This window comes from Arvicola amphibius, chromosome 4, assembly GCF_903992535.2.
Source record: "Arvicola amphibius chromosome 4, mArvAmp1.2, whole genome shotgun sequence".
Classification (NCBI taxonomy): Eukaryota; Metazoa; Chordata; class Mammalia; order Rodentia; family Cricetidae; genus Arvicola; species Arvicola amphibius.
The window spans coordinates 35,318,314-35,324,944 of record NC_052050.1 but is presented as its reverse complement, the minus strand read 5'-3'; positions in this window follow the sequence as shown (position 1 = coordinate 35,324,944).

Genomic DNA, 6,631 nt, shown 5'->3' with positions numbered 1-6,631 from the left:
GAGGTGTGTGTGTGTGGGGGGGGGGGGGGTGTGCGCGTGCGCGCGTGCGCGCGTGCGTGCGTGTGTGTGTGTGTGTGTGTGTGTGTGTGTGTGTGTGTGTGTGTGCTTGTATTTTTACGTGTATGTGTGTGGCTGGAGAGCATCTGTCTTCTGACATGCAGCTAAGGCCAAGACAAGAAAAAAAATACAACTGTTTAGGAAGTAATTTAGACTTCAGGAGCCAAGTGCATTGTTACCTGGCATCTCTTGACATGCCCTGGGTGGGATGGAAGTGGAGGGCTCATGAGTTATCTAGAGGTTTTTGAAATATACTCTGATTTTACTCAGGGGCCAGCCGAGGTCTCTGGCACACAGAGGACCTTTCTTGGCTGGGGTTGGGGGTATCTGTGCTTGCTGAGGGCTCTCAGCCCTCCACCTGTAAGGGGAGCCACCCGCCACTCTTAGGAACAGGAGTACCCCACTCCTTTGTCTTCTGGAGATTGTCTGAGACTACCTGAGCCTTAGAGTACTGTGAGGGTGGAGCTGGCCATCCATCAACCTGGGCTTGGATTCTTGAAGCTCCAGGGTCTGAGGTGTGACTTGCAGAAAGAATCACGGTGCTTGCTTTTCCTTCAAGGGGGAGAGGGGATGCCACCATTTTATCTCTGTCATCATCATGAAGGTCAGAGCCCCTCCCCCAGCCCCAGCATGTGGCCTCTCAGCCCGTCAGATACCATCTGCAGCCTGTGATGGGCAGACAAGCACACCTTACCTGGCAACATCACAAACTGATGCTCTACCTCTGATGGACCCATTCGGCACCCAGGACAGTCCACATCCCCAGAGCAAGGAAGCTGGCAGAAGGCAGTGGATAACTGAGGACGAGCACTTCAGCAGTCCAGCTCAGAGGTGCAGATGATTCTTCCAGAGTGGGGAACGAGGAGAGCACGCACTCAGTCCATCAGCATCGAATGTCACCAGAGTGTCAGGGTGGCTGGAGTGAACTCGGAATCAGAACCTGGAAATCACTAAACTCTTTGCATGCTGAATAGCTATTTATATATTATATAAATAAATATATAAATAAATATATCTATATCTCACTAATGCGGGCCACATGTCAAATTCAGCTTTGCTTTTTACAAATAAACTGACTCTAAAATGAATGCTGGAGGGAGTATTTGGAAAGACATCTATTTAAATTTTTATTACATTTGATGTTATCTAAGAATGGTTTAGATATAACATATATATATATTATAAATGCACACACTACAGATAAAGCTTTATTAGAAAACACATTAGCTGACAGGTGGTATGAAACTTCCAAGTGTTTTGGTATATAGCATGGACATTTTATTTTGCATATTGAGACATAAAAGCCATCTTACAACTGTGAAGTGTGTGTGTCCTTTATTAATGTCTTGGCATTGCTTGGCGGTGGTGTATGCCTCTCCTTTTTTCTTCAAGTGTCTGGTGGGGCCCTCAGTGCCTCTAATCTAAACATTTGTATGTAGCATGAACTCTCAGAGTGAAGTAAGTTCCAAGTTCCTTCTATCTTATGTCACTCCCTAGGTTGTTCCAGGGCTCACAAAGACCCAAGGAGGGTAGAGCAGACAGGCGGCAGGGATCTCATCCCTTAGCAGTTAGCACAACCCTGCAAGCTGGGGGAAGTAGTCTCAAGAGTAGAGAATCCTCAGTGGCATTTGTGCAGTTACTTCAGAATGTAACTACAAAGCAGGTTGGAGCCAGAGTCTGGGCTTTCTGGAGCAGCTGTGTGAGTTGTCAGCCGCTTTCACCCTAGTGGGCCTGAAGTGAGACCCTGGCCTCAAGCTGGACAATTGGGGCAGATGAAATCCAACCTGGGCTTCCCCTGTTAGCTGAGGAAAAGTGGTTCCAGGAAGGCGCTGCTGGGAATGGACCAGTCCCCTGCACACGACCCTCATGCCTCGTCCGTCCCCTAAGGTGTTTCTCCATCTCCATGGTCTCCACTTAAGATGGTCTTGAAACCCAGGAGAAAGAGGCAAGAATTGGGATGCTTTTAAAGCCTCTTCATCAGGACTAAAATTCCTTGGGTCTGTACAAGTTCCCTCTGGCTGGCAGCTTCCTACTCCTATATCTGTTGGTGCCCACCAGGACTTAGTCACAGAGAAAACCTTGATTTAGCTCAGGAACAGGGAAGGCGACTCTTAACTCCTGTGTCCTGCTCATTCCTTTCCAAAGATGGTACCCAGTCCAGGACACTCCACCTGGAACTCAGAGGGCTGGGAGTATGTTCCTAGGTTCTCTCCTATTTAGCTCAGAGAAAGTTGTTCCCAAATAGGTATTCGACCTTGAGGCAGCCCACAGAGTCCTGACTTTCTGGGAAGCCTGAGTTTCCCTGGCTGCCCCACCTGGGCATAGCAAGAGCAGGGCCTGCAGTGGGATTTGTGGAACTTTTCCTGCCCCTCTGAATCAACAACTCAATAAAAAGGGGGCACATGGGATCTTGTAGAACAAAGGGCACCATTCAGTAGCGCCAGCAGGTCATACATCATCGGCCCAGAAGTCTGCCACATGACACTGCCTGCTTCTACTGCGCCCTGCTTGGGAAGGAAAAATAGCTGATTATCACTCAGCTACAGGGGCCATGATTGGGTGGCCCCCTGGGTTCCCCTCCAGCCAAGGGCTAGAGGTCTCTCAGCCTGGAAGATCAGCCACCGGCTACCCTCAGGGACAGCAGGTCCTGGAATCACAAAAGAGAAGCTGGGCCAGACTGACAAATTGTTAAAAAACCAAAGCGATTTTTAGCTTTGGCAGGGCCTCGGGGGTCAAGAGGCCTCTGCTGGCCCCTCTAATGGAGCCTGCAAGAAGAGAAACAGCCTGGCCTTGCAGTGCCTTATCTTACAACATAAAATTAAAACCCACTTAAAAGGCCGGAGGGCACGTTAACATTCTGCCTGCTGTCTAATTGAAGCAGTTCCCAGTGCAAAGGATTTTACTTGAAAGACGGCTCCCTCCAAGTCAGGCTCTCCTGCCTGCTGGGGCAGGGGCGGCAGGGAGGGAGAGACCATCCTTTCAGAGACCTGCACAGAGCTCAGGCCAGAAAAGCACAGTGTCTGCTTTGCCGTCCCCAATGGTGGAGGGAGGGGGTGGGCAGGTGGTGACAGCCAAGGTTCGAACAGGCTAAGTTTTCTAGTTTTGCAAAATTTACAAATTCATTAGCAGTTATGTCAGCAGAGGCCAGACTCATTCAGGTAATGATTCAAATATGGTGAGCCCCACAGCAAAAACCTGGCAGCCTCTGTGGCCCAGAGGTTTCGATCCCCCCCCACCCCCAGCAACCCCTATGCAAATCTCTCCCAGGTCTCCAAGGCATACGGAATCAATCAGAGGCATCCTGTAAAGGGTGGTGAACTTGCAGCACTGGCCATCCTGAGTAATGGGAACCAGTCAGCCCCAAGCCGGCTGGGACTGAAAGCCAAGGTGACAGCTATTAAGCAATCGTGCGCAGAACAAAATGGCAGAGGGGCCGGGTAATCAATTCAATTTCAATGGGCAGCCCACGCAACTGCAGCGTCTGTCGCAGCCGATTAGAGAGGGCCAGCCTGGAACTTTCAATGCGAGGCCATCGCAGATCAGAAACAGGCCCCAGGATGAAAAGGGAATGCGCGTCTCCTGAGGAGCGGGCGATGAAGGACTCTGTTTTATGTGACCGTGTTCTTCTTCCTCTCCTTGAAGAAAGAGAAGGGGAGAAAAGCCAGCAGCTTGGAGATTAGATAGTTTTCTTTTCAGCCATTCATCATTATGAAAGAAAGAAGACAGGGCAAGAGCAGAGAACGCTCCAGCGGGATTTCTGCGAAGTCTCATGACGAAGGACTGGCTCTAGGCCGTAGCCCACTAGCCCTGCCTATTACCACAGTCAGACGGGGCCTGCAGAGCGTCCAGGGTCCCTCTTCTCCAACCATGGCAAACAGGCCCCAGGGCTCGCAGGATCACAGGCATTCTCCTGCAGAAATTCCAAGCACCCAAATTGTATCATTTGTGAAAATTAAAGCCTGGGCTAGAATAATGAGGAGAGGAGGAAAATGGAAGAGGAAAAGATGAGAGAGGTTGTGGGAAGACCAGCAGGTAGGGCACAGGAGGCCCGGCTCCTCTGCCTGGACCGAGGTTAGAGCAACGAGGCCCCTTTGGCATCTGCTGTCCGTCAACACTAATCCCAGCCCAATGGCAGCTCTCAACAAAATTCTAGGCTCAGACTTGCTTGCTCTATTCTCTGGTATGGAACAAGGGAAGCCCCCTGGGCACAGAAGCCAGGAGAGCTCAGCTAGTGCAGGGCTGTAGAGATATGGGGGATGCTAGTAAGTTAACCCAAGGGATGCAGAAATGGGGGGAGGCATTCTGGAGCCAATGCTGGAGTAGGAGGGCTCAGGGCTGGGCTGGGAATGAGGGAGAAAGGGTTGATGAGAGACCAGGAGTGAGGGGTGCATGTGCTTGGTTGGCTCTGATGACAAGAATTACAAAGATGATTAAACCGACCTCATAATAACATTAAAATGCAAGCTGAGTGGCAGTGTGCCACTCCTGTCTAAGCGTTAGCAGGAAAAGAAAAGGGAGCCTTTAATGGTTATGGCTGGTGGGGACAGACTGCTGGCTTTTCTGGAAAAAGCAATTTGGTAGCCTGGACAATGGCTCTAAAAGTATTCACATCCTTAAGAGAAAGAATAGCCAGCGATGAAGACACAGCTGGATGCTGTGCAATGCTCATTGTACTATGATTTTTAAAGCCCCCACTGGCAGAAAGCAAATTGGTAAATGATGATTTCCCTCATATTCTGGGATATGATGCAGCCAATGGAATTATGATTACAAAGAGCCTTTAATGGCATGGGAACCGATTGAAAATTAAGCAAAAAGGAAAGACATAATAGAACATGATCTTGAGAACATTTAGATAAAAAAAGGAGTAACCAAACTAAGTATCATTAAGTGGCAATTAATAAGTGAATACAATACATACTCATGACTTCTTATGTGGAAAAAATGAGTAATAGGGTAGTCTCCCGGTTTTGTACAATACAAAACCAAACTCAAACCTGTGTGTGTGTGCAAGCCCTTATATACATGCATGGTGTGTACATGGTAGGGGTAGGTGATTCAGAAGGACTGGTCTGAGGGTTCTTACTCACATCTCTGTATTGTTTGGCTTGTTACAATAAGTATGCGATCACTTCTGCAATTAAAAGATATAGTTAAAAAAACAAAGAAAATAAAGTATAATTATAGAATTCCTTGAGCCAGAAGAAACTACCCAAGTGCTAAGAGCAGTAACTGCAAAAAGAGGCTGAAGCCACCGCTAGGGACTCAACAGGACAGCCTTGGGGGCTGCCGCACCTTGTCTGGTTCCTTTGGACTCTCCCAGGTCTTCAGTGCTCCTGCTGGGTGGTCGCGGGTTATGGTCTTCCAGCTCATAGAGTATTCTGAAGTCCAGTTTCATGCCCCTCTCCTGACACCGCCTCCTGGGTTATTTCTACTAAGGTTCGCAGGGTACCCCACCACGCCCTGTTCTGACCCATGCCAACACTGCCTCCCGGCCTCCCTCTCACCACTGTGGGCTTGGTGCCGACTCCTTGTGCCCCCTACCAGCTCACTTCAAACCCATGCCAAATGGTGCAGATTCTGCCACCCAAAGCTCTCAGCCGTGTCTACATCCATCCTGCTAAATCCCTAGGTGGGTCTGGGCTCCTGTCCCCCTTCAGTCAGAGCTTTGGGATATTGTGAGTGGCACTTCTGTCTGCAACTGGAGTATGATGTTCACAATGACAGGAAGTCTAGGTCAGGGATATTTCCAGCATCCAGCCTTGACACCTGTCATCCCTCTGACAGTTCAAATTGTCTGCTCTCTTAAGGAGGCAATTCCATGGGAATCACGCACAATCCATGCCAACAGTCAATTGATTTTGTCTCAAGAAAACAAAACCAAAGACAAGACACGTTCAAATCTGGCTCCCTACATAAGGAAGCCTAGTGCAAGATCCTGATGGAGGGAGCATGCTCAGGAAACGCCCTCCTTCACCCCTACACAGCCTGGTACCCGTGTGGGTAGAGGATGTAGCTGTCCAACCATCACTTACCATCCTCCCTGCAGACAAGTTGGCTAGATGCATGCCCTTAACTCCAGTCTAGACCTTTGGGATTTAAGGAATTAGAAGACTTTTTCCAACAACATCTCATGACACTGGGTGTTGCTGCCATTTGCCAAGGCAGCAAGTGTGGTTCTGACTTTTGACAAAGAACTGCTGCAGAAACACAGCAGCTAGAGACAGTCTTGGCCCTGGGGCTGAGATCTCCTGGGGCTGAGGTTCCATGGGGCTGCATCTAGGTGGAGCTTGTTGGAAATGAGCTGGTCCGAAATTAGGAGGCCAATAGCCAAAGGCTCTGGTTTTGCTTTTGCTAAAATGGGGGTCTCAGTAGCCTTGGGGAAGGTTTTACTAAATCGTCCAGGCTGATCTCAAACTCAAAGTAGTCCTTTTGCTTCGGCCTCCCGAGTATCGTGATTACAGGCCAGAGCCACCAAAGCTCAGTGTTCGTTGGCTCCGCTGGTGAATCTGGATGTCCTCTCCAGCATCCCGCTTATAGACCACTGAGCCAGGTGGTCTTCAAGCCTTTCTGC